Source organism: Alosa pseudoharengus, unplaced genomic scaffold (genome assembly GCF_046254945.1).
Source record: "Alosa pseudoharengus isolate Yale_2024_CS ecotype anadromous, Long Island Sound unplaced genomic scaffold, YU_APseudo_1.1 YU_APseudo_1.1_scf_11, whole genome shotgun sequence".
NCBI lineage: Eukaryota > Metazoa > Chordata > Actinopteri > Clupeiformes > Clupeidae > Alosa > Alosa pseudoharengus.
This window is the reverse complement of record NW_027468576.1, coordinates 32,082,770-32,109,004: the sequence shown is the minus strand read 5'-3', so window position 1 is coordinate 32,109,004 and position 26,235 is coordinate 32,082,770. Positions and strand designations below refer to the sequence as shown.

At 45.5% G+C, this 26,235-nt stretch overlaps 1 long non-coding RNA gene across 1 annotated transcript in view; it reads right to left on the bottom strand.

Moving 5' to 3' along the window:
- Positions 1-6,359: 6,359 nt before the first annotated feature.
- Positions 6,360-26,235, bottom strand: part of LOC143116462 (uncharacterized) — a 26,893-nt gene continuing 7,017 nt past the window's right edge. Inside the window, exons 2-3 of the long non-coding RNA XR_012985788.1 lie at positions 10,569-10,647; positions 6,360-7,561 (exon numbers count right to left, since the gene is read on the bottom strand). This is a non-coding gene — a long non-coding RNA (uncharacterized LOC143116462). The remainder of the gene's footprint in view (positions 7,562-10,568; positions 10,648-26,235) is intronic.

Sequence of the window (26,235 nt, the reverse complement as noted above, 5' to 3'; positions counted from 1 at the left end):
GTAGTGTGCTATGACTACTCACTCGTGTTTTAATTTTGACTGCTTTGTGGATCTGAAGACATTGTTTGGTTTTGAGCCATTGTTCAGTTCTTCAGAGGTTGTCAAAAGTTTTGAGAATGTATTTTGTATTTTGAAGCTGGAAGGTTTAAAAAAAAAAAAGTGTTTTTTTTTTAACAAATATGCACAAGAGACTACGAGATCCTGGTGGCATTCATCCATTTTATTTACACCGGTAATTTGGAAGATTCCCATTTTTACTGCACCGTGCCTGACATATAGAAGGCAGCCATTATCAGGCCGGTGCCCAAAAAGCCAGGTTCCAAAGAGCTGAATGACTTCCGCCCTGTAGCCCTGTTCTGACCAAGTGCATGGAGAGAGCTGTCAGTTGTCATCTTACTTCATCCATAAGTCAGCAGCTATATCCATTACAGTATGTTTATATAACCCATGCACAGAGGAACTGAGGACGCAACACTCACTATGATCAACATGGTTGCCAGTCACACAGATCTTATCATATTAGAGTTGTCAACATTTTTTTTTAAAACTGAACAGAGGTTTCAGTTTTCAAAACTGCTGACCTGCTTGACTGGTTGACCAAGGATGTTGTTGGTGTTGTTTAGTTGTCCAGTTCAGTTGTTGAATGACCAGCTCTTTTGTCTTATTTAGTTGAAAGTAATAGTCCAGACACCATTGTGACAACTGTGGAATTGAGTCTTGATAAGCTGTGATGGAGTTATTTTCGTTAAGTGATCATATTATGGCAATGTCATCAGCATATTTATAGTAAGTGGTGAGAGGTGATGGGTTGCAGCCATTTGTGTAGAGGGTGTTATAGAAAGGGACTGAGAACACAGCCCTGTGGGGCTCCAATGTTGGTAAAGATGGATGATAATGTTGCCGTGCCTATTTTCTATTTATGTGGTCTGTTGCTAAGGAAATGTACCTTCGTATTAGTAAATAATGCATATATGTATTTCAATGATTCCCTTAGCAGAGCGTTAGGTTTAAGTTGTAGCCTATTCTAGAGAAACGTGTACGAGTGTGCAATATATAGATAAACCAGATGATGTCGCCATAAGGCCATTTTGTGAGTTAATGATGACAAACGCTCCCCATAACCATGACTTGATCCCGAGTAGACTGCGAAAATATCCACAAGCTCAGTTAACTTGTTAAGCAGAGGAATGTCTAATAGTGTACGGTTTCAAACAAGAACAATTCAGTAGGCTACACCGTGGTTTTATTAAATAGTGCGATCTGTATTCGGTAGGCTAGTCTAGATCTTATTTCGTTTCACAATTTACGTATGTAACTATCTGAATTAAAACTAAACTGTTGCCAATGTTGTGAAGCCATCTTTCTGGGTGCTGCTGGCTCCTGCGTGTCTGCAGTGTTGCTCCAGGGGTTGTCAACGTGGCCGATTTCAATTCATTTATTCTGACGCTTCAGCGGGTGATTTGCATTCAGCTGCAACGTACACTAGATTCAGCCTAAGTAGTCTACATTTGCAAGGTCCCTTTGACGCATATAACTGCTTTGTACTATGTCTATTTCCAAGTTAGTAGCCTACAATGACAAACTGAGTTAGGTGGCAAAGGATATGGATGGAAGCATGGCCTTTCTGACCAGACCATTCAGTAGGCTACATGACTGGCATTAGCCTTGGATATTAAGCTAATTCTTAACATCTCGTCAGTTGTCACACAGCCGTTTGGATAATTTCACATTTAATTCAATTTAAGAAAACAGATACTTGCTGATGTACAGGCGCTGCTGTTCTCGAGACTATAAACATGACTTTTTAGGCACATATTGAAATGGCACTGACTAACTGTCACCCAAAGGCAGGTGTAAATTAGCCTGCTGCACCACGAGTTATTGAATTACCTTACAAAGGTGAATGCTTGACGCTGGACATGGACACACATATAAAACAGCACTGACTAACGCATGGAACTCTGCTGAGGCGTGCAGACCTGTGGCTAACACTGTAGTTAAGGTTTTCAGTAGCCTACGCCTCAATACAGATTCAGGTAAAACATCAGTCCTAGTGCAGCATTTGACACTGTTGATCACAATATTTTACAACACAGACTAGAACACTGGGTTGGATTTACAGGCATAGTTATCAACTGGCTCAAATCATACAAGAAAGGAGCTTATTTGTTGGCATAGGCAACTGTACCTCAACATCCAACGTCCTTGACCTGTGGTTCCCCATTGGGTCGATCTTGGGGCCATATTATTCAACCTATATGCTCCCACTTGGACAAATCATTAAAAATAATTAAATTTCATATCATAGCTATGCAGATGACACATATTTTCTTAGCTCTGTCGACAAAATGGTCTTTTCACAGGCCTTCCTAAAAAAAACAACAACTATCAAACAGCTTCAGGTGATACAAAATGCAGCAATAGGGTTCTCACAAAAACTAAACTAAACAAAAACACTAAAACTGACCACATTACTCAAATTACTCAAGTCCCTGCACTGGCTTCTAGTAAGTCACAAAATTTAATTTACTGTAGCACTACTGCTTGTTTATAAAAATCAGTAAACGGAGGAGGACCTAAATACCTATCAGACATGCTTCAGCAGTACACCTACTCAGATCTCAGGAGAGAAACCTGTTGTTAGAACTAAACACGGTGAAGCAGCTTTCAGCTGCTATTAGGTTCAGCTCTGGGACCAACTTTCGGGAAACTATTCTTTGACTGTTCCTCTGCTTATATTTGCTACTGTTTGCTTTTGTTTATGTAAAGTATGCACATCAAATGACCTCTGTGTATGAAATGCGCTATATAAATAAACTTGACTTGACTAGAAGACTTGCCTGGATCTTTCAGCCCCGATTTGCAGCTCAGATTTATATTTAAAATTAATATCAACAATGAAGGATAACCCCAAGATATCAAAGCAGCCGTTTTTTAGGATGGTCTTGGAGTAATGTCTGTAAGAAATCGACCACTTTTAGTTATTGAACACACCTGATACATCCTATCTCATTACATTTTTATTTCAATCTACTGTAAGTTCATTTCTCTCGACACCAATATATCAGCAGAAAGAATTGCAGCTGATGGATAAATATGTAGGCCTACAGTATATACTAGGCTATATGTTTATGTGAACAAGTGTGCAGTTTCAGTTTCATCTGAACTCATCTGAACATTTTAATATTTCTGAATCTGTTTTCATTGAAGCCATTTTAAAAACAGGATGTGGGGAATAATAGCCTAAGCTTCAATTTGTTGGTCTTAGCTGGGTGAGAGAGGGCTTCAGCCAGCACCCTCTGCAGAGCTGTTCTCTGTCCCAAAACGGTCTCGCCTCAACCCAGGAGCTAGAATAATTGTGTGCAATGTGACACCATCATGTTACAGTAATTTAGTTTTTCTGTGCCTTTCATGGTGTTTACATATAAATGTTATAAAGGGGTCTTAAACACCCCACAAAAATGGCTGAAGAAGAAACAAATCTAAATGACTGAGAGAGATCATAGGGGAACCTGATAGCATCACATTTTAGCATGAGAGGCAATAATGTTTAGGCATTCTAAGCAGATAGCCCTTTCAATTTAGGGATCAAAAGGTCCATCAGAGACTTTATTCTTGCCCTGTTGGACTTATTTGCACCATCACCATGACACTCACTCTCATAGAGCACCTTACCATGCATACAGAATCACAGGCTCAGTCCCTGCTCTGTCACTGCAAGCACCTCATGCTTAATCATCCTTAAGCACACTATGTAGATATTCAATTTAATATATTCTTTATAATTCAGTGTTTTTTTCCTAATATATACTTTATATACTTATATATACTTTATATACTTATATTACTTTTTCTGCTGTAAGTGCATGTTGTGTGTGATGTCTGTATGCTACTGAAACCTTGAATTTCCCCCTGGGCATCAATGAAGTATCTACTGTATCTATCATTTCCTTGGTTTCAGAAGGACATGAACCTCACCTTCACTTTTGAAGTTCTGATGGTAGTAGACGGTGTCTGCATTTTAGAGGTCACCGAAGTTCTGTTAATCCCACCATGCTGTGATGCTATTAATTTCAGCCCCACACAAGCTATGTGATCCAGGGCTGCTGAGCAGGGGAGAAATACCCCCCCCCCCACACACACACACACACACCCTCCTACACCAACACAAGCAGCATGTCTCAGAATGGCATGCCATTTGATGCTCATTAATCCAACAAATTGACTCCCACATCAGGAAGAGATCAATTTGACGAAGCGATAATGAAAAGTCAATCTCTGTCACCACGTCTTGCTGTGGTCCTTAGGGGAGCCCCCCGCTGCGCTTTGATAAGCTAGTTCAACTTTGTGACACACTTTATTTGGACACCCCTCTACACACAGACACACTCACCACCAAATCCTTACAAGGATGTGACATAATCTTCGATTGGCGACATAATCTTAGATTGGCCTAGAAATGGACAAAGGCACCCAGGCCGTTAATTAAGATTCACCCACAACAATCTAGCCTCCTCTAATCCCAGCAAGATGCACTCTGTACATCTAAACCAGATCTGCTTACAGTTCACTTTGATGTGAAAGGCGGTGGTGGCAGTAAACACCCTTCACATAAGCTGTGAACGTGTGTTACCAGGAGAAATCTACACCTTACTGTACATATGACTTGAAAAAGCCAAGGGTTGATGTTCTTCTCAAAAGTCAATACTTAATGCTTGCATCAACACTCACATAAGGCCACAGCCTCTTATCCAACAAAGGCTTTATACACTTGCAATCTTGCAGTATGTCAAGGTTAATGTTCTCAGTGCAGCTGAGGAAATAAATACTAAATAAATATTATTGAGTGGTTTGTACCTCACCCCTCCTCCACACACACACACACACACAAACGCACACACACAACCTATCACCACTGAGTTATTTTCAACAACCAAGGTTCCTAAGACCATGTTATTATTAGTTCTGGGCCTGCCTTCTAAAAAGGGGGAAAAAAGGAAAACTTCATAGGATGAAGGCTTTCACCACAAATATAGTTTTTCTTTGGATTATCCCTTTCCCCCCAGAAATAACCCGTTTACAATGGGCGTAATTGAGGGTCTAAAATGGAGCCTTGAAGGGCCCACCTGGGACACATTAACCCGGTCTTAGCTGGGGTGAGAGAGGGCTTCAGCCAGCACACTCTAAAGCAGAGCTGTTCTCTGTCCCGAAACGGTCTCGCCTCAACCCAGGACCCAGGAACTAGAGCCCTGGCCCTCGAGTGCTTACATGGCTGAATTATAGTGGGGGGGGGGGGGGGGGGGGCATGAAGTGTGGACTTCTCACATTAGCAGTCAAGCTTTGGTATGGTGTGTGTGTTTTTTTCCCCCCTTTTTGTGGAGGCCAAAATGGCCTCAGAAATGATAACACTGAGCAAGGCTTGTAGAATGTTTGTAATGACCGTATCTATAAATACGTAAGCAGTGAATAAAAATACGCAAACACAGACAGTGTGCATATGAAATATTCCTTTTATTTTTCTTTTAGGTACAGGCTGCAAACACACACACACACACAAAGACATTTCCAGGTACCATTTCCAGATGATGAGGCCAGAAAAAACTGCTGCCTCTGTGCAAGCATATTTACTGGCAGCAATTCAAATGTCCTCTATGGAAGAGATAAATAAATGCAATCAGCACTTTGTGGCAATCTCGTCCTCTCCTCCTGGGCTGAGCTCCGCTGAGCTGAGCTGTGGCAGGGAAGGCAAATCTGGGACACAGTTGCATTCATTGTTCAGTGAGCTTTCCCACATAGTTCAACCCACCGACAGCAATGAATGTTGATTGTGACCTTTGTGGAGTTTTTTTTTGTTTTGTTTAGGAGGCGGGGATTTTGGGTGCCGTATCAGTTATGTAATTCTTTTGGTGGATGAGGGACAGAAGGTGTGTGTGTGTGTGTGTGTGTGTGTGTGTGTGTTTTGTATGTATCGGTCTAATGCTTTATGAAGGTAAGGCCGGCCGCAGGGTACAGTCAACGGTCGATGGTTTTTTCAGTTTAGCCCAAACTCACCGACAGCGTTGAATGTTCACTGAAGCCGACTGAGCATCATGGGTAGTGATGCAGAAACCTGGAGAAGCTCGGCTAAATGGCTGGGTGTTTGTGCTTATCTCGGTCTCTCCCTCTCAATCTATCACTCTCTTTTTCCTTCCTTTTATTAGGTTTCAGCAGTTGGATAGTCAAAAACTGGCTTCACTAGCAAACCCTTTGCCCTTGGTATCTCCCCCATCGACAGGATGGTTGGCTTAGTTTCTAATCTTGTCCCCTTTTAAAACTGTTACCCATCACTTATGAAACATCACTACACAATTCTTCACATGTTCAATGGGTCTTAGTAAAATCAGTTTTATATATAAAAAAAGGTTAACAATAGATTGCTATGAGTCCAGAGTCATGTATGTACAGTGTAGATATAACAGAATACTTCAATACAGTATAAAATATAAATTAATGAACATACAGATGTACAAAGCATTACATTTCAGCAATGGCAACAATCAACGACAGTCCTACAAACATTTAATCTGATTACACGTTAAGCCACTTTATGTAATAGATGGTATAGAAGTCACTCAAACCATGCATGGCAGGTGACATCCCATGGCAAACACTTGAAGCCCTTATACAATTATAAAAATCAAAAAGTGCTGCTGGGTGGGTGGGTTACAAGTCCTGACACAGCTACACTAAATCCTTGTTGAAAGACAGCCTGCTGTAGGCTTACAGGTAGACTGTAGGAGCATAGAGCAATGCAACCTACAACCAAAGAAAATCTGCTTTCCTTTTGGACAAAGAGAGTGGCTATGTGGGCTTGCTGTTCCTGGCACTATGAGCTTAGTGCAGTCGTTTCTGCAGGAGTTTAATACTATGCTACTGTTGGTAGTACGGAATGTTTTATTTCCAAAGTAAATTGTACATGCAGATGTATTACATATTTTGGCACATTTCGATAGGAAATACTCTCAATAATATTTACAGATATAAAGTCTCATGAGACACACTTGCCTGAAAACACTTAAATGCCCACACACACAGATACACACACAAGAATGCATTAACACACACAAGGGCAAATACATAAACACATTCTACAGACACAAGGATATGCACACTCACTTTCTCTCTGTCTCACACACACACACACACGCACACACACAGCTGTTCACACACACAGACTCTCTCTTACACACACAAACAAAGATGATCACACACGAATAAATGCATGCGTATAGACACACACACACACACACACACACACACACACACACACACACACACACACACACACACACACACACACACACACACACACACACACACACACACAGACAGTGACACTCTCACCTCTGGTTGGTTTGGCGTAGCGTCCAGGCGGGCCGGCGACTGGCTGCCTCCCTCCAGTGACATGTGCTCTTTGATGGGGGTGATTACAGTAATTGGGCCTGTGAGATCCTCTTGCTGGAGCACTCCTGTGGGGGAGGACAGGCCCGGACGCCTGGTGTCACCCTCACTCACAAGGCCTCTAATTACACATGAGGAGAGACAGAGAGGGAGAGAGGAGGGGGAGGGGGGGGGACAAAAAGACAGAGAGATGAAGAGACAGCAGACACCAGGAGGAAGAGAGAGAGAGAGAGAGAGAGAGAGAGAGAGAGAGAGAGAGAGAGTAAAAGAAGGGATAGAGAGATAAAGACGGAGACATAAATGGATGCTTCGCTCCTCCGTTTGACTTGAGCACTGCCGTTACTGACAGCAGAGCTGGCTTCTCCTCGTGCTGCTACTGCTGCTGAGCAACAGAGGAGGGGAGGCGAGGAACCTCTGAGCCCCATCTGAGAGACCCGCGTCTCGGGCTACATACAGTACCCGCTCTCATGCTGCTGTCTGAGCTGGAGCACGCAGCTCGATGACTCAAGTGAATATAGTCACTCAATGACTATATTCAGTCACTCACGCAGTTACACTCAGTAGGAAGGAGTAACTAGCCACTCACAGATCTTATGGGAAACTTCAGTAATTTGATTTCATGTTATGAAAATGTGTTCTTTTTCTCGTGAACTTAAGGCTTGACAGGGAATAGGCGTAAGGACAAAGCCCTGTGCCGCTCTTGTATAAACTCACCAGCATAAGCAGAGCACCTTGCGTATAAGAATTTATTTAAAAGCACATACTCTGTTGCTGTACCCTGGAGGGAGACACATGCAGATAAGCCAGAGCACAGGATAGCAGGCTAGCAGGCCTGAGAGGAGAGGAGAGGACGGGATGCTGACCACGGGCATGACGAGACAGATTTGATTACCTAGAGATCCCTGCAGGTGCCTAAAGACCCATCTGATGTATTTTTTCACTCATATTATCATCTTTCTACGTGGCCATATCTGTTTGGTGTTCCTCTGGGTGCTGGTGTGTGTGTGTGTGTGTGTGGGGGGGGGGGGAGGGGTAGCACAGAGACAGGCAGATTTATAGACAAGCAAACCCACCAAAAAAAGACAATACTTCATTGACTTCTGTGAGAAAATGACTTGATGTTTTTTTTTTTCATGTTCCGTGGTATATACACCAACAGCCATTTTGAAGGAGACAGGGGCAGCCAAGGGTGTCAAACATTATTATCTGCAATGCTGTTCTTTCAGCTCCCAGTGGCTTCAAACAATCCATTTTTGGAGACATTATTTATAACTGTGTGGCAAATGAAAGACATCAATGCTCATCCATTAACACACAACTGTTTGTGTTCACGCATCATGGCGTGAACACCAAGGATCTGCTTCCTCTTCAACAGAGAGAGAGAGAGAGAGAGAGAGAGAGAGAAAGAGAGAGAGAGCGAGAGAGAGAGAGAGAGAGGGAGAATATTCATCTTTCTCCATACAGACTGCTCTCGCTGGGTACTGCTCTCTGCTCTCACCATTTTGATGACTGGGTGTAAAATCTGTGGATTGGCTGCTTAACAGTGCATCATTTAGTTCTCAAAATGGGCTCAACTGCACCCTCAGAGAGTTCCTGAGCATTGGAGTAAAATATGCTTTGGGCTGTAATACAGACCTGAGAATGCCTTCGCTGTGTGTGTGTGTGTGTGTGTGTGTGTGTGTGTGTGTATGTGTGAGTGTGAGTGTGAGTGTGAGTGTGAGTGTGAGTGTGAGTATTTGTGTGTGTGTGTGTGAGTGTTTGTGTGTGTGTGTGTGTGTGTGTGTGTGTGTGTGTGTGTGGACCTAGACTTGTGCGGCTACAATTCCAGACAATGAGATAACAGTGGCAGGAAGGTGTGTGCATTTGTTTTTTTGCCCTTCCCAGATACCTTGCAGCTGATGTCACAGCGTGAGGGACGATCATTACTCTCACACATTGCTCTGGCTGCAATCTCCACTCCACCCAATTTTGCTAGCCGCCGCCGCCGCCGCGGCAACATCAGCCCGTGGCCATGGGGCTCTGGCTGTTACGGCTTCACCATTAAAATCCAACCTCTGCCTCTGGGTCTGAAATAATCAGAGCGCCAACACAAACCCACTCAGCTGTTGGCCCCTTTAAGACTAAATTACACCATTACACTCAAAGTACCCCCCCTCCAACACACACACACACACACACACACACACACCATGCTAACACAGGGGCCTGGCTTCACTGTCTTCATTGGGTCTCTTAATTGCAGATGCAAATTAATGCTCCCCAAAGTTGACAGAGTAAGTATATAACAAAAGAAAAAGGAAAAAAAAAACAGAAAGGATCACAAACTGTTTTGTCAAAATGAGAAACAGACACAGAGAGCTTTTCTTTTAAAGCAATAAAAAAAAGAGAAGAGCATGGTTTTCCCATGGCAACCTTGGTCTTGGGCAGACATCCCATAATCTCGGCGCAGTTGTTATGGCACGGAGCGGGATATTTCCAGCAGGATGATTATAACTGTTACTCCTGATGTTTGGGCCAAGCCTGCGGGCATGATGTTTAATGAGAGGCAACCCAGAATTGGGGAGCTGGGGCCGACGCACACACACACACACACACACACACACTCACGCAGAGACGCGGTCCTCGCAGAGTAAACATGCACCAAATGCCCCATAAACACGCACATAAATACTCACACTAAAAAGACCCCTCGGAAATGTGGTTAGTGAGTACAGACAATCACAAGGGGGACACAGGGAAGGATTCCCCTGATATACAGTATATGAAACACATGCACATAATCACACACACATACACACTTTGGGGAACATTTGTGAATATACCACATATACACATACATACATAAACACATGCTTTGGGGAATATATATTTATAAACATATAAAGACAGACATACATACATACATACAAACACATACACACATACATACATAGAATATATATGGCTATGAATCTCTCTATGACTAGAATGCGTGTGTGTGTGTGTGTGTGTGTGTGTGTGTGTGTGTGTGTGTGTGTGTGTGTGTGTGTGTGTGTCTATGTGGATCCTGTCCTGTATTGCATCAGATTATTTCATTCCTTCCGACGGAGCAAACACATAATTAGATGTGCAGGTCTCGGGGTAATTACCTGGCGACCTGTGGAACGGCTTTAGTGGCGGGAAACCGCAGACAGATTGCCAAAGGTGGTGTCTCCTCTGCGTCTGGTTCTGAGGAGGGAGGAAGAAGAGAGAAGGGAGTGTGTGTTAAGTATGCGGGACTGTCTTCAGAGACACACATCTGAGGTCTGTAGGAATTTCCCTCTATATGCTCAGGGAACCCCACTCCTGTTTTGTTTCCCACAAGAACAAACAAAACAAAGAGCAATAAGAAAGAACAAGGGGGAGAAGCACTGAATGAAACCAGTATAAATTTAAAGATGCTTGTGCTTTAAAAAAAAATAACCATCTTGTACTACACCATGCACGCACTCTGCTCTGAGTTTACTTTACTCGAAATAGCTGAGCCACAGGAGCAATTTGTGGGCAGCTGTGGCCCACTGATTAGCACTCTGGACTTGTAACCGGAGGGTTGCCGGTTCGAGCCCCGACCAGTGAGCCGTGGCTGAAGTGCCCTTGAGCAAGGCACCTAACCCCTCACTGCTCCCCGAGTGCCGCCGTTGTAGCAGGCAGCTCACTGCGCCGGGATTAGTGTGTGCTTCACCTCACCGTTTGTTCACTGTGTGCTGTTTGTGTTTCACTAATTCACCGATTGGGTTAAATGCAGAGACCAAATTTCCCTCACGGGATCAAAAAAGTATATATACTTATACTTTGCACACAAAAACACAGACATCTCACAGTGCTGGTTCAGAAAAAAAAGCGTTTGAACTACTCCTTGTAAAATAGCGATGAGAATGAAATAGAAAGAAGACCTCTCTTCTTGTCCCGTCTTTATATCAACCAATCACACAACTTCTGGTGTGGTCCTCTGCAAGTCTTCCTTTTTTTTGTGCGGTGCCAAAAGGAAGCCTTTCTGACGCACGTTTTGGAACCTGCCTGAAATATTTACCCCTCACACTCTTTTCAGCAAACATTCAAATTCAACATGTGGACAGGTCAATTGAAGGGTAGTCGAGCATTTTTAGACAAAGGAGGCCTAGTGCGGCTAATATTCCATTTGCGTACAACTGCCTCTCACACCCCGAGCTAAATTACACACACACACACCACGCCCACTCATATAATCAACACTACTTGCTGAACCCAATGTTTTGAGAGGGAAAAAGCACGAGTAGACAGAATTACCGAGTGGACTTCTCAAGCGGCAACATGCTGTCAGGTGTCAGGCCCCTACTGGGGTGTCTTTGAAGATGCCTGAAGGAGTGTGATGGTGTATGTGGATCAGCTCCTAAACTTTTCCGTCTCTGTGCAGCATGCGAAAGGCCCTGATATCTATGGGCGGCAGCCATCTTTGGGTTAGGTTTGCATTGCCTAGTGATCGGGTATAGGGCTGGATGGCCCTGCTCTCCTTATGCTCCTCCTCTGGTGTTTGTAATTACGGGCCCAGTTGAGTCAACCCCCCTCCCCCATTCTCCAGAAGTCTTTCACAATGACTCAATCCAAACAATGGCTTTTTTTCATAGTCAAGTGAAGAAATACCTATACTTAAGTTAGGAATAATTATTCCATATGGGTGATTTGACTGTGCATGTTACAATGGTGTGCACTGGCAGCTAATGTTAAATGGACCGTTCAGTCAGTTTTTGCAAGGCGCTGAGGAAAGGGCATTTGCACATTGTACGCTGTTGTTGTAAGATTTAAAGGCAGGAGTTTTTAAAGCGGTATATCATAGTCAGAAGGCCTACAATCTGTGCCTTCTGAAGTTTGCTGTTTTGTCAGTGGTCTTTAACATCACCAGACATGCACACCCACTGGGTGAAACTAATTACAAATAGTATTTTAGGAATAAAACTAAGGTTTGGTGGTGGTGGTGTGTGTGTGTGTGTGTGTGTGTGTGTGTGTGCGTGCGTGTATTTGTGAAATGTTACTGCTTCAAGTCCTCTACAAGGTAGGTGGGTAGTATTAATTTGAAGACGGCACACATGTTGGCTAATTTATTCTCTCATTAGCAGATCCATGTATGTGTCAGGCCTCTAAAAGGAGACCACCCACGTTCCACAGCACTGTCAAAATGAGCGCACTATAAAGTTTTGCACCGCGGGACCAAATGAGGAAAGTCACGTTAACTGATGTGCGGAACGAAGGAAAGTAGACATTTTGTGGCAATTTCACTAGGGGGCTTGAAGAGATTTAAAAAAAAAATGCTTGGACTACAAACGGCAGGGAAAATTAACACAACAGGATTAAGCTTAACACTCTGAGGTGGCACATGAATCAGGTTTATGAATCGTGAAACAGCTTACTGAAATTAAGATCCAACCCCCATTGCCACAGGCGCACACCACACACACACACACATTCTTCACAAAACTCAAGGTACGGACCACTTAATGAAAGGACAGAACCCATTTCTAAAAACAGACGGCCCAATCTCCAGAATGCATCTAGTGTCAATACGTCGAGCGGCGCTCTTTTTTTTTTCATGTTTTATGTACACTGGACGGGACACCGCAAGGCAGCGAAGACACGCAAGTCTTTTATGGCGTTCTGTGCGCTGTAATAAACCCTTGTGGAGAGACGCAGGAAGCGACCAGTGCGGCGCGGCGCGGCGCGGAGTGGAGCGGCTCTGGGACCACCCAGCGCTCGCTCTGCAACCCGACGAGCCCTCAGATGTTTTAATTGTCTCCATCCCTGGGGCACGCCTGAGCCTCGGAACCCGGGACTGCAAGAGCCCAGCCGTGGGCCCGCTTGGCGTCAGAAAGGGGGCCTGAGTGGGGAGGAGGAGGCGCCTTGCGTCTCGAACAGCAGAGGCACGAAAACATCTAAAGCCTGCTTCACACACTCAAAATGTGTCATCAGATATTGCTAGTTGTTGTCAGTTGAGTGGTTCATATAAAAATACTACAGTATGTGGTTACCAAGCTACTGCCAGGAAGGTATAAATGACTGCCTATTTTGCTTGAGGCCGAGTCATTTTTAAAAGTGTTCAGTTAAAACAGGAATAGCTCTTAAGTAGATACCATCTCCCCTTCTCCATTTGCTCAACACACATTTGTCAACGCACGGGGGGACAAGAGCCACCATTATGCTATCAGTGAGCAAACAACCCAATCTCTCTCTCTTCCAAAAAACACTGGCACCATCGCATCCCCCCATCCCCCCACTGCCCACCACCCACCATCTCCCTCCCCAGTCTAAACTAGGCATCTGAACACGCTTTTACTTCAAAGAGGGGGGACTTAAAATGCTTCCCATACAAAGCGGTCGGGGAAGAGAGGTAGGTAGGCCGCTGGAGGAGATGAAAGGGTACAATAAAGACACAGACACTGTAATAAAGGAGGCTCCTCAGGAGAAGTGTTTTGTGGGGGGACCCTCTGGGTCTGTAATTTAAAATGACAATATCGGGGGACAGCTGAGCAGAGGAGAGGATAAGAGAAGAGAGGAGAGGAGAAGAGAAGGGAGGGGAGGAGAGAAGAGCGGAGGAGAGGAGAGGATAAGAGAGGGGAGGAGAGAAGAGGGGAGCGGATGGAAGAAGAGGGGTGGGCCGAGCCTGATTGCAAGCCATGATCCCGGGCACGGAGGGGGTAAATATTTTTGTTAGAAGACAAGACACAAATGCAAATGGGGTTTCATCCCTCAGAAAGAAAGACAGCACAAGGAGAGATGGAAAGAAAGAGAGAGAAAGGAGAAAGAGAGAAAGAAAGTTGTGAGTGAAAGATAAAGGGAAATTAGAAAAGCACTACAGAGAGCATGAGAGAGACATAAAAAGAGAGAGAGCGAGAGAGACACACGAGGAAGAAAAAGACAAACACCCCTACTTCACCCCCCTACTGTTTGCAATGATATGCAAACATCCCGCCTGGGGTATTCATCTGCTCTTATTGTAGCTTACCGCAGATGCTATCAAGGCCCATTTATTAGAGCAAGTAGCGGCAGGTAATGACCCTGAACTGATGTGGAGCGCGACTGGGCCGGGGGAACAGGAGAAGGTAAGTAAGCTAATCCATTCTGTGCAGGGAGCCTTTAATGAGTGAATTTTGCCCAGAGTCTGCGAGAGCATCAGTCAAGCTGCGGTGGCGAGCAGTCGGAGAAATGAGACACAGGGGCCACAGGGGGGACCCTGTAGGGAGAGGAGCCGTCAGTCGGAAACACACAGGGGCCCCAGCATGAGGAGGGACACTTGTTTTGTCCCCTGCACAAGACAGCCCAAGCCCTTGTGCTCATTCTGTTTGCTCGCCAGACAATACTGAGTTTGGGGATTTGTTTTTCTTTTAGGTGGATGAGAAGAAAGAAAAGGAGAGAGGAAGAAAAAGGAGTATAGTTAATGAACAGACTGGAACAGAGAGAGAGAGAGGGAGAGAGTAATGAAAGGCTGTCTTTTAAAAGCAACCATAGTCTCTCAAACACATAGAGAAGGAGGGGATTTAATGCCCCCCACTCAGCTTGTCATGGACGTTGAGAAGTGGACTGCCTGTGAATGAAATATCACTGCTATTTACTCAATCCCCCAACCATAAACAACTGTCAATAGAAAACAAACAAACAGAAAAGCAACACAATGTAATTCTATGTACTAATACCATCTTCACGCGTTGAATGATAGGCTTCGAGAAGGCGATAAGGTCCGTGGATGATGTTCAAAAAAGGTTATTTAATAACCTGCTCTGAGATAAAGCCTCCACACTCCAGGCACAGGTTCTCAAAGGCCAGGCAAACTGCAGAGGATTTAAGGGGCAGGTACGGTACCCATAATTCCTTAGTGCAATTAGCATTGGACCAAGAAACAGACAGCTTTATAACCTCATAAAGAAGTCAGACAACCCCACCCCAGCCTCCCCTGCCCCCTCAATCACGGCCAAGCACCGCCACAAACTCCACACTGCTTCAGTCACAGGCCCCAGGGAAGCCTCCACAGCTTTGCGTAGAGTGCTAGTCACCATGCCTGTGTGCTTCCAGAATTAATATAGTTATTATAGAGTTATAAGATAGGGCTAGAAAAAAAAGTTATTGGAAGCTAATCTGAAGGCTGTTTAGACCGATATGGGATTTTGAAAACTTTATCAGGGAATCAAATAGGTCTGTTGTGTGGTGTTATGCAGTGTTGATGTCACTTAGGCATACTTTAATTCAAAGACTTTTTAAGTTGCCTATAATGCATGATAACTGGTGCCACTGGGAACTGACCTTAGAGAGTGAGGTTATCATGAGTGGGGCGTTGACCTCTTGAGTGGAGTTTTGAGCGCCTCTAAAAAAGAAAGTGCATTGTATGGAGGATTTTCTTCAGAAACGGGCTTTGCTGCTAAAGTTTGCTCACCCTCTCTTTCTATATACCACACACACACACACACACACACACACACAATCCAAGTAGAGTAGGCTTGACCTTTGCTCCTTAAGAGTTCAGGCAACAGATTTGAGGTTTCACAGTTTGACAGGCGCCATATTAAAAACACAGAGACACACAGACACCACACACACACACACACACACACACACACACACACGCACACACACACGCACGCACACACGCACTAAAGGAACTAAAGACATGGTAAAACACCCCCCCAAAAAAGAGTATGAGGGTTTTAAACACTGTAAACCCCAAGAGAATAAAGGGGAGAGGAGCCTCCATGTCCTTTAATGGTCCATTTAAGTCTGCTTTACAGGAGCCCATTAAAAGCTTGATGCCTTTGTTTGCTGGAGGGGCTGGGATCACCTGGCATGCACTAACCATCATCAGAGAGGCCAGGGAGAGTGGCCACCCGGGGGTGGGGGGTGAGGGTGGTGACTCGTGGTTAGGTACAAGAGGCGGGAGTGGAGCTGGTGATGGTGAGGGGTACGGCACATCAAGAAGCGCCATCCCCTACGAATGAGACGCAGGTAGATCATGCTAGGGAGGAGCAAGTAGCAGTCTCAGAACCAGTTATTTCGACATAAAATGGAGGCGAGCGAGCGAAAAAGAGAGAGAGAGAGAGACCTTAGGAGAGAGAAAGCGAGGATTAGAGGGGACGCGCTGGTGTGTGTGTCAGGAAGGGGAAATATAACAAGTGGCCAACTGAGAAAATGGCAGAGCCTTTAGCTTCTCAACTCTCAGCCCCGCTTTGACTGCAATGACTGCTTTGACTTTTACTACAAAGGAAGACAGACGCATGAGTGCAACAGAAAGAGAGAAAGACAGAAAGAGAGAGAGAGAGACAGAAAGAGAGAGAGAGAGGGGGAATAAGCGAGGAGGGAGAAAGAGAACGGCCGCACTAGAATACAGAGAGCGCGCGAGAGAGAGAGAGAGAGAGAGAGCGGGAGAAATTATAGCCCTCCGTCCGGCACTTTTTATATCCATGTTACCTATAATCCGGCAGCCCCGGTCTGTCTGCCTACTCGACAGCGTGGAAAAGATTTACTGGCGCTTTTAGTGCGGATAAAGAATGCTCTTAAGCTAAGTGGCCGGGAGTCATCTGAGGAATACTAAATGACAGCACAATGCAACACTTTTCCGCTCTCTTCCACTCGATGCCCTCTCAAAACTCCAACCCTAAACACTGGAGAGGGACTACAACTTGAGGAGGATGAAGCCTAAGCACACATATATCTCTGAGCTCTCCCTGAGGTGATTAAAAGAGATTGGTTCGGTTTTAATGACCCTGAACTTAATTTGTTGGAGTTTTTTTTTATGTCTGTAATATGGCATTTAAATCAATCAATCAAGTTGTTTGTGTACCTTGATCACACCTTTCAAGGTGGTCAGCCTTCAGACTACAGTATTTAATGACAAACAAAAATAGGACTTCTGCAGAAGTTGCTTGAGTGAGAGTTTCCTCTCTGCTTGCAGCAGGGTGTGGCTCTTGTATTCAACCGCCGAAGACTGGAGGACAGGTGAAAGGCTAAAATAGATTGTCCTCTGATGATAACAAATCAGGAAGGAGTCTAGGCCAGCATGTACGCTTTACCTGGATGACTGAAAAAAATGTCACACACACACACACAGACTGACAAACCATCCTTGATTGCTAGTAATGCCAGAGGGTGGGTTTGGAAGGCGGGGGGCTCTGACAAGGAGTCATGGGCTCCCATTATAGTCTCTTCCCCAGGCAGTTATGGTGGACAGTCTCCATCTCCCAGCTTCAGTCCACTACCTTCAAGAGCTCTCTCTCTCTCTCTCTCTCTCTCTCTCCCTCTCTCTCTCTCTCTCTCCCTCACTGCTACATATCTCCTCTCTTCTCTCTCTTTCTGTCTTTGATAACCTTTAAAAAGCAGTTAGGAGGGAAGAGAAGATACAGGAAGTTTTTCATCATAGTCAAACCCGCCATAACCCCATTGGGAGGTTCTACTCAGTCCATTGAAGAAAAATACACGTATTCAAACAAAACTTTGAAAGTGTCCTATAATAGCAAGGACAAAAAAAAATGCTTCTGTTTTATTTTTTAGAGGTCTATATAGCACTGTTATTTTTCTACAGACGGCCTATAGCGTAACATGAGCGGAGGCCTGACCAATCAAACATGTGTCTCTAGCGCAGCCCTGGCCCCTGTGCTCGGCTCCCTCTACTCCACTGTATATAGTACTGTATATCGGCTCCCTCTACTCTACTGTATAGTACTGTATATCGGCCCTCTCTACTCCACTGTATATAGTACTGTATATCGGCCCTCTCTACTCTACTGTATATAGTACTGTATATCGGCCCTCTCTACTCTACTGTATAGTACTGTATATCGGCCCTCTCTACTCTACTGTATAGTACTGTATATCGGCTCCCTCTACTCTACTGTATAGTACTGTATATTGGCCCTCTCTACTCTACTGTATAGTACTGTATATCGGCCCTCTCTACTCCACTGTATATAGTACTGTATATCGGCCCGCTCTACTCTACTGTATATAGTACTGTATATCGGCCCTCTCTACTCTACTGTATAGTACTGTATATCGGCTCCCTCTACTCTACTGTATAGTACTGTATATTGGCCCTCTCTACTCTACTGTATAGTACTGTATATCGGCTCCCTCTACTCTACTGTATAGTACTGTATATCGGCTCCCTCTACTTTACTGTATAGTACTGTATATTGGCCCGCGCCGAAAGGTAACTTCAGTGCAGCGAGAAGGCATCCATGGTCATTATGTGCAGCTCATAAAATTGCTAACAGCTGTGTGCCTATTCACATCTCTGAACAACCACCCCCCCCACACACACACACACACCCACACATCCCTCCCTCCCCCGAGACATCTAACCCTCCCTCCATCTCCACTTGTCCTTTTTCAGCCACAGCTGCACAGATAAAGGAAGAGGGTTAAGCAAATATGGCACAACGCACAGTCAACAGCCAGCCAGCCAGCCAGCCAGTCTCACTGCTCCCTCTGAGTTCTCTCTCTCTCTCTCTCTCTCTCTCTCTCTCTCTCTCTCTCTCTCTCTCTCTCTCTCTCTCTCTCTCTCTCTCTCTCTCTCTCTCTCTCTCTCTCTCTCTCTCTCTCTCTCTCTCTCTCTCTCTCTCTCTCTCTCTCTCTCTCTCTCTCTCTCTCTCTCTCTCTCTCCTTCTGTCTCAGTCCCTCTTTCTGTGTCTTGATATAGGCCTCCTCCATATTTAATTTACATTCTTGCCACTCCGCCTCCCCAATTTCTATGTGCGCACACACACACACACACACACACACACACACACTCACCCTGCCCTAGAAAGGCCTGGACAGTGATCTTTTGTGTGGCCCCATTTACCCTCTTCTTCGAGCTGCAGAGCATGCCTCAACAGGCACAGAGAGAAAATGAGAGAGAGGGAGGGAGAGAAAGAGAAAGAGAGAGAGAGAGAGAGAGAGAGAGAGAGGGAGGGATCTGTGAAGAGAAGGTAAGAAATAGAGATAGGGGCAAGGCTGAAAATGTGAGAATGGATATCAGGGGAAAGGAGGGGATGGGGGAATGTGAGGAGGAGTAAAAGAGGAGAGAACAGAAAGAAAGGAAAAGAGTTAGAGAACATGAGGAGGCTTGAGTTGTTGGTAGAACTGTGAGAAGAAGAAGAAGAAGAAGAAGAAGAAGAAGAAGAAGAAGAAGAAGAAGAAGAAGAAGAAGGAGAGAGAGAGTTTGTGTGTGTGTGTGTGTGTGTGCGCACAGGACTCCCACGGTTGTTTTTCACTCCTGCTAAACTTTTCTGTTAACTCAGCACTACCAGAGGGTCCTACAGAGGGGCCAGCGCCTGCGCGAGCGAACTCGGCCGGCCTGCGCGCGCCTGATTAAAAACGCCTAACCCTTTTTTTTTACAACAAAGATGCCTTCATCTCCCCACTTACAACCCACACTCACTGCATTAACCCCGAAAGCCACACAATTAATGGGCAGAAAAAGAGCTACTTGAATAATAAAAAAAAACTCCCAGACTCCCCTTCAAGCTCCCTACAAAGGCTCCATACAGCCATGCACATTAATATAAAGCCAGTAGACGCAGCTCAAAACTGAGTGTGGTCTTTGCCACACGGCCTGCACTGACGGCACCAAACGATTCTGTGAATGCCACCTCACTTCCTGCTACCCTCCAGTGCCTGAAAAATCACCCTCGAAGCAATGCACGGCTCTGCCAAACACACTGCACCACTGATGCCAAGGGAATAATAAAAGCCCATCAACTAAACAAGTGAGGACATAGTCAGAGAGAGAGAGAGTCATTTTGTGTGTGAATGGGTAAAGTGCGTGTTAATATGTGGGCTTGGGTGCTACAGTGTGTGTATGTGTGTGTGTGTGTGTGTAGATATGCCTGTGGTCCATGTGTCTGTAAGTGTATGTGTGTACGTGGAGAGTGTATGCATTCGTGTGTGTGTGTGTGTGTGTGTGTGTGTGCGAGTGTGTGCACACGTGTGTGTCTTCCTCACGGCTGGTTGCCAGACCCTCACAGCTGTGCCCATGCTGGGATCTGTTCATAAATCAATCAGACAGACGAAGAGAGGCTCCAGCAGTGAGGGCTGTGTGTCTCTGTGTTTGCTGTGTGTGTGTGTGTGTTTGCTGTGTGTGTGTGTGTGTGTGTGTGTGTGTGTGTGTGTGTGTGTGTGTGTGTGTGTGTGTGTGTGTGTGTGTGTGTGTGTGTGTGTGCGTGCATGTGTGTGTGCATGCACACGCACATACTGGTTCTGGTGGGGGGCTTGAGTTTGAAGGATGCATTCACCAGAGGGTGGGACTGGGTCCCACCAAATTTATCACATATCCACATTCGTACATGAGTCATACACACACGCACACACACACACACACACGTATATACTCAAACAGTATACATGTACATCAGACATCAGTCACACATTAACATCTACACACATTCATCTCTGTACAAACACACACACACACACACACACACACACCCACACCCACATCCTGGCAAGAAAATGACAAATCTGAATAGAAGCACTTGGCACAATGTCTTCAAATAAACACAGAGAAACCTTGTTCTTTCCATTAATTAAAAAACACACAGAGAGAGAGAAACCCAATGAATGAGAGAGTGAATAGCGGTGAGAAAAAAAAAAATCTGCGGAAACAGAATCTAATCTACTTGATCCGACTTGTGTGCTGCTGTTGTTTTTGGACGAGTCTCCGACGGCAACCACACTCAAGATCCGATTTAAAGGCAATGGACAAGCTCTCCCTCCGCCAGCTACTACTGCTAGTGGTCTCTCCTTCAGAGCACTACTGGAGTCTGCATTAGGCTAAAAGGCTGATGACTTCCGATAACCGCACTAGGGACGCCTAATGGCATGGCTAGCCGCTAAAGCACTCCAGCATCAGCGTTCAAGCGAAGAAAAACACATGGCGACACAGGAGCACAATTGTTACAAATATATTTGCAAAACCTTTTTGAATAGGCTTGTGCAAAGTGTGCGTATGTAAAGATGTCATATAAATGTAAAATTGCCTTAAAAGTGGCATGGATCTAGAAAAAGGAGCGAAAATGGAGCAGTGAAATCATGCGCGCATGCTTTGGCAAGACACATACATATACACATCCGTGAGCTTAGAAACCCCCCGAAGTCTTCCTTTGAAACTTTAACTCATTGGAGCGATACTAATGGTTTATGCAATCAGATCCAGTGGCTGTTTCTCCCCCCAGGGCGACATGATTGACTTGGAAATTTACGGTATGAAACATGAGCTCAAAATAAAATACGCTCCCTGTTACTACAGTGCGGCTAGAATTCTGCTCTGTCCCGTACACGCACAGCACTAGCGGGCTTATCTGTGAGAGAAATCATGTTTATAGAAAGGGGGGGTCGTGGTGAATGACACACATAAGCTGGTAGGGAGGAAGGGAGGGGAGGAAGAAGGTTCTATGAGGACGCCACGGAGCCTTCCAAACGGCGGGGGGATTTTGAGGGCTGAGGTTAACTCCATAGTGAGGCTGGATAATAATTCAGGCCGGGCTCCTTCTTTCTTGTGTGTGTGTGTCTGTGTGTGTGTGTGTGTGTGTGTGTCTGTGTGTGTGTGTGTGTGTGTGTGTGTGTGTGTGTGTGTGTCTGTGTGTGTGTGTGTGTGTGTGTCTGTGTGTGTGTGTGTGTGTGTGTGTCTGTGTGTGTGTGTGTGTGTGTGTGTCTGTGTGTGTGTGTGTGTGTGTGTCTGTGTGTGTGTGTGTGTGTGTGTGTGTGTGTGTGTGTGTGTGTGTGTGTGTCTGTGTGTAGGTGTGTGTGTGTGTGTGTGCGTGTGTGTGTGTGTGTGCGTGAGAGAGAGAGGGGAGGTGCCTGTGTGTGTGTGCGTGAGAGAGAGAGGGGAGGTGCCTGTGTGTGTGTGTGCGTGAGAGAGAGAGGGGAGGTGCCTGTGTGTGTGTGTGTGTGTGCTATATTGTGTCTCCGGTGGGCGCAGTGAGTCGGAGCAGGATTTTGGAGACATAAGTCACCCAGGAACGTTCCCCCGGCTGCGGTTCATTTCCCCCCCCCCCACACACACACTGTCCCTCTGATGCAGGATGTCTGGAGCGGAGTTTATTTTAGAATTGGAAATGAAGAATGTGTGTCATTTCCCGGTATTCCACTGTATAGTGTATGTACAGCAGCTGGGAAGAAAGAGGACGTTTAGTCCTCTGCTTTTGAAAAACACGCAGAATATGTTCGCAACTCTAATGGTAAGATTACATATTATGCCAGTCGTCTGACTGTGCTTATTAGAATAAATGTATAAGAAAGTGATGTGATCTTAATATAATATGAAATAGTTAATCTTACAGTACAAAATGTTAATATACACCAAAATGCTCACTGAACACTGTCAGAAATTGAGAAGAGATCAGTGGCATTGAAAAAACATTCTAAAGGTAGACTGTTTGCACACCGCACTGCTAAAACTGGACTACTCCAAACAGTTTACTCTGACAGAAACCAAAGTGAGTCAGAGAGTCTGAGAAATGCCAATTATTTGGCAAATCCACCAAATGCACTACATTCCACACTGAACCCAGTGCATGTGCACTCTATCAGTGGCCTAAATGAAGTTACTCTATGCTTTGACAACAGCAGCTGAAGAAGGAGCTGCCACCGTGCTCCTCACAGCTGAGCAGAGAGGTCCTCCTAAAATGCCCCCCCCCCCCCCCACCATTGTCCACTCCAGCTGACCAAGGTGCATAAACCCCTGGCTCCTTAAACGAAGCTGATGTCCTCATAATTGACTGATCTTACAAAACACTAACACACTCCGGTCACACTGCGCCGGCTCATCATTACTCCAGGTGGCGATAAAAAACATCCAAGCGCTGCGGACTCCACGAGAGAGAGTGTGTGTGTGTGTGTGTGTGTGTGTGTGTGTGTGTGTGTGGGTGTGTGTGTGTGTGTGGGGGGGGGGGGGGGTGGCACAGCTGGAGATGTTCAACTGAGATGGTACGGGAGCCATTTGTCCGCGTGAATTTCACGCTGGGGGCCTATGATGCCTTCCTTTCTCCAGGTCTCACTGCACCTCTTTCATCAGGAGCTCATTCACTGGGAGAGAGAGGGCTGAGTGATTTATTCTGAGCTAACAGTGCACCGGAGAGGAAGGGCGGGCAGGGGGAGGCCAGGGCGAGGTGGCGGAGCAGGAGGAGGAGGTGGGGGAGCGAGGCCACGGAAGAGGGAGATGAGGGCTGGGGGGAGCGATGAGAGTGGCATGGGCTGGCATGGTGCCCTAAGGGAACTGCTGCCGCTGTTGAAATGAGATGTGTGTGTTGGGGGGAGGAGTGCTGTTGGGGCCCTGCTGGGTGCACCTGGTGTGTATGTATCTGTTTGTGTGTGTGTGTGTGTGTGTGTGTGTGTGTGTGTGTGTGTGTGTGCAGAAAGCGGGTAAGGGAGACAATGATGACTGAGAGAGAATTCATTACCTTCCTATTTAGCTGACTGGTCAAACGCAAACAGGCCACTCTGGGCAAGAACTGCAGACCCCTAATATGTCCCTGGTGCCAAATGATACATTCACAAAACAGTTCTCTCTCTCTCTCTCTCTCTCTCTCTCTCTCTCTCTCTCTCTTTCTCACTCACAAACGCAAACACACACACACACTCATTATACTGTACCAAATAGCTTTGTCCATGAATGCAGACTTATTTATGAGTTATTTATACTGTACAAATAGTTCCAATAGTTCCATTCTCATTTCTGTAAAATGCACATACTGTACATGTTCACAATAAACTGCATTAAGCCTTTCTGATGCAAGCCAGAGACTATTCCAGGACTTTTCAAGAAATTCAATAACACATTCAGAAATAGATTGAATTGATTTACAAGGAAGTTTAACACTGAAATTACATTTCACTATTTAATTCTACTTGACTCTGTTACAAGAGTTTAGCATTCCCTTGTTCACAGTAATGATAAAACTCTTTAGGGCACTATTTCAATCTAGATGGGGACATTTATCATTGTGAAATGAACATATCCCCCCCCCCAATTCAATTTTAACAACATTTGCCCTGGCTAAAGTCTGGGCATATGCCTTCAACCACCAGCCAGGTCGCCCTAAGCTACAAAGCACTGTGGGAATCCCTTATGAGACTTCGGGCTTCTCGTCGAGCCCCCTCTTTATGGATTTGCCATTCATCCCTTGAGCCACAATGGCCGTCATCCCAATTAGTCACACCACTAGGAAGATAATATGAGGTGTCACCTGTCTCAGTTTCATCTTTAGCCAATCTGACAAACCAGCAGACGCCATCAATCTTAGTGCCTGCTGAGGGATATGGCAGGGTAGCATAAAAGACAGAATTACGATCCCCAACGCCGTCATGTTGACTAAGGCCAGAGAGAGACCACTGTGTCAACAATATGACAGCGTTATTCTTTTTTTCATGGCGGACTATTGTTGAAGAGAAGGCAGGGTGGAGGGAGACAGCGTTGCTAAGTGTATGAACAAACATGTCTGTTTTGCACAAAGGACAGAAAGTCAAAGACAGGCTTCGGTAATCAAGAATTAGCTGACCTGACAAAGAAACGCTAAATACCTTTCAAGGACCGATCACTTTTTCTTCAAAAAATAAAAAATAAAACATCCTAGCCACTTGGCTAAGCAGATGTCAGTGATTTTTTAATACTATGATTTCTGGTTCTATTCTCTCTCTCTCTATGTGTGTGTGTGTGTGTGTGTGTGTGTGTATCTGTACATGAATCTCTCCTTGATACATTGTGCACTAATCTATCACAAACATTCACAGCAAGCCTGACCCCCCCAACAACTTCAACACATCAAAAACGCTTTTTATCAGAGTAAAAGAAAAATACAAGACATATTGCCTCACCTCCCCCCCCCCCCCCCGACCCCCATTCAGAGGAGACGACAGGACTTAGAATACATCCAGCTGCGCCCCCCTCCCACTGTCGCTGAGCACGCTGGGGCTCAGCTTACACCACCGTCTCCAGCAGCCCTCCTCCTGCCTGGGTTCCTAATCACATACACAGCCCCACTGAAATGAGCCTTCTCCTGCATGGGCCCAGTGCTGTTGCTCCAGCCTTCCCAGCTCTCACCCCCCCCCCCCCCCCCCCCCCCACACACACACACACACACATACAACAGACACACACACACACACACACACACACACACACACACAAACACACACACACACCCCTCGCTCCAGCCTGCTCATGCCCTGCTCCAGTCTTTGTGATTAAATCTGTTATTGCTCGGAGCTGCTTGGAAGGATATCTGTCAGACAGTTGGTTCCTCGGGGCCAGTCATGCCTGGCTGTGCGGGCAGGTCCATTGTTATCTGATGCCAGCATATTCGGGAGGATGCTGTCCCTGTGCGTGTGTGTTGTGTGTGTGTGTGTGTATGTGTGTGAGTGTGTGTGTTTGTGTGTGTAACGGGGACCTTGGGCATGGCTGGCATCTACCATTTTTCTGCATCTTTCCATTTTTTCCATGATATTTTTTTTTTCTCTTTCCATGCCCTCTCATGATGCGCATGACATTCCATTATTGATTAGTGGCAGCCTTCACTTTGTCTCCTGTGGCTGGTTAGGCAAGGTTAAAATAATTTACTGGTAACCTCACCCCCCATCCCCCTTACTAACACACACACACACACACACACACACACACACACACACACAATCCCCTGAAATGAGAAAAGTCACATAAACAGACCCTACTGATAACCAGCTCTGTCTCTGTCCCTCTGTCCCAGTGGCGCGTCCATTGATCGGGAGACGGGAGGAGAACTGGATAGCCGGGAGTAAAACGACTATCCTCCACAGGCCTCGGACTGGATC